This window comes from Gossypium hirsutum, chromosome A10 (assembly GCF_007990345.1).
Source record: "Gossypium hirsutum isolate 1008001.06 chromosome A10, Gossypium_hirsutum_v2.1, whole genome shotgun sequence".
Classification (NCBI taxonomy): Eukaryota; Viridiplantae; Streptophyta; class Magnoliopsida; order Malvales; family Malvaceae; genus Gossypium; species Gossypium hirsutum.
Window position 1 is genome coordinate 8,227,296 of NC_053433.1, and position 3,142 is coordinate 8,230,437.

Sequence of the window (3,142 nt, forward strand, 5' to 3'; positions counted from 1 at the left end):
CGGGCGTGTGTCTAGGCCGTGTGTGACACACAGCTTAAGCAAACAGGCGTGTGCCTTGGCCGTGTGACCCTAACTTGTTCATGAAAAAATGGACAGAGAGCTCCATAGGCACAAGACACGGGCATGTCCCAAGCCACACGGACGTGTGTGACTACACGACCCAATCCACACGGGAGTGTGGCTCTCCGAAGCAAGAAAATTAGTTAAGTTGCCCAAAGATTTTCAAAGTTCTTATTTTAGTCTCGAACCACCCCAATGTATGTTATAGGTTTTGAAGACCTATATAAGGGCAGCCATGGCTAGGGTTTGGCCAAGCTTCCAAGCTTAATAGTAAGTGATTCTGAGCTCCATTTTTAATGTTCTATGTATTTTTGAAATCCCGGTAACATGATCAGCTCATTTCTACCATTATTTTGAGCTAGGATTTATGTTTAAAAATTTACCCATGAATGATATGCATGTATTTTGATGTTTAATGGTAGAATCTAAATCTTGAAATTGTGTTAAACAACTTTGCTAAGCGATTTTACGTGAAAACGAGTAAAACGACATAATCGGTAAAAATACCTAATGTTTATAAGTTCATGTTAGAGTGAGAATTTGATGTTTCCATAGAAGGGAAAAATGACCAGCATATTATAAATCATAAGAAAATAGGAAGAAGCTTAATTTCTTAACCTTGGGGCAAAAGTGTAAATATGCAAAAGTTTAGGGGTCAAAATTCATATTTGTAAAAATATGATTTTTAGACCCATATGAATAGTGTGACTAATTAGTAGGCTAAATGTGATATTATAGATCAAGGAAATCGAGATTTGGGCTTAAATCGAGAAAATACAAGGTTATGGACTAGAATGGTAAATTGTCATTTCTGGATCTGAGGTAGGTTCGCGTGATTTAATAAGCCTATTATTCATGTTATTATTGATATACATGAAATATAATTTGTTATAATTGTATTGAATTTGATGTTAATAGAAATTGGATGGAATATGATATTTAAAAGAAATGGGTGATTACCGAGAATATGAGATCTTGCATATGTTGCAATAAAGGTTGTCCCTAAAGGATAATCTTTTGATCTCATTATGAAAAGGAAATGTATCCCGAAAGGGTAATACTTGAAAAGGCTATGTACATCTTGTGTGTACCATGTGAAAAGGGATAGCTTTGGCTATCGAATGTAAAAAAAAAGGATAGCTTCGACTATCGAATGTGAAAAGGGATAGCTTCAGCTATCGAATGTGAAAAGGGATAGCTTTGGCTATCGAATGTGAAAGGGTTAGGTATACTTTGTGTATACCACATGAAAATGTTATGCACAGTTTGTGTGTACACTTGAAAAAGTTATTGACACTTTGTGTGTACACTTGAAAAGGTTATATACACTTTGTGTGTACACTCGAAAAGGAAAGGTATACTTTGTGTGTACCACTCAAAAAGAAACGCACACCTCGAGTGCACAATTGGAAAAGAAAAGGTCCATCAGAAATTTAATAATTCAGCGGTAATGACATACATAGTGATATAAAGAAAAATGGTATGATAAACTCATCTATACTTAGTTGATACTAATATGATACATATAATTGTCCTGTTTGCATGAGTGGTTGTGCTAAGAGATAGCACAGGTACGTGCTCGAAACTCATGAGTACATGTTTGAAATGTGAAATGAAATGGACTTACGAATAGAGTGCAAATGAATGAGTGATATTTATGAGAATAATTTCTATGACAAGTTTCTGATAATTATCATTATGTTGCACTAAGACAGATTAGGACAATAGTAGTGGTTTGACTCTGAAAATCCACTAAAAACAGTGGAAATTTATTTAGAGGATGAATAAAATATTTAATTAAATATTAATGAGTCTAGTTTCACATAAAGCAAATGGTGTAAGTAAAAGAATTTTGTATTATGAGATATTTGAATTCATGTGAGACAGAGTCAGAATAAGTTCGAAATCTCTTGTTCTGATTTGGGAAAATCACTAGAAATTGTAAAAAAATAATTATTATTTATAAATCATATGAATAAAATCCTTAATGAGTCTAATTTCAGGAGAAAGAGACAGAAACATTATCCGAGTCTCGTACTATGAGATAAATAAATTTTAGTGAAGAAAGGTCAAAGCTGTCAAATAGAAAAACAGAGGAGAGTTTAAATAATAAAATGTACATATTTTCTAAACCAAAAATTCTGAAAATTTCATGGTGGGAATATATATAAGTCTAGTTTCTATAAAAATTTACGGATCTTAATTTGGAGTTCTGTAGCTTCAGATATAAATGATTTAGTGACTGTGACTCAAGAAAGCAGCTTAACTACAAAATGTATAAATGTACAATTGGGAAAGTTTTACTATGGAAAGCATGTTAGAAAATTGCTTATTATTTTCATGCTAGCTTACTAAGCGTAAAGCTTACCCTCTTCTTTCCATTTCTTTTAGTGTTGTTAGGTTAGCTCGGGGTTGGAGATTGTCGGAGGCAACATCACACTATCAAGCCAACACCTTGAGAGTATAAACACATATGCTAGAATTATCAAGTAAGTGGCATGTATAGGGACCTAGTTTTATAACATGTGTTATTATAATTTGGCCAAATATATTGGTCTTTAGTGAGCTAATGATTCTGAATAAATCTAGCTATTCATGTTATGTCTGATATTGGTGATGTGCATATGCTTGTTTGTCATGCATGGTTGGTAATATGTTATGTGTTGTTGTGAGAATGCCATGCTTGTGTCTTAATTGTGGATATATAATTACTAAAATATGCCATGTCAATTGCTATGAAAATGTATAAGTGTTTGTAGGTAATTAAGGGTGGCAATTGGCTTGGAAAATAACCTTGAAATTGTCTACACGGATAGATACACGGGCGTGTCTCACGGCTTAAGCACACGGGCGTGTGCCTTGGCCGTGTGGCCCTGACTTGTTCATAACCAAATGGACAGAGAGCTCCATGGGCACAGGACACAGGCATGTCCCAAGCCACACGAATGTGTGTGACCACACGGCCCAATCCACACGGGCGCGTGACTCTCCGGAGTAAGAAAATTAGTTAAGTTGCCCAAAGATTTTTCAAAGTTCTTGGTTTAGTCCCAAACCACCCCAATGTATGTTATAGGTTTTGAAT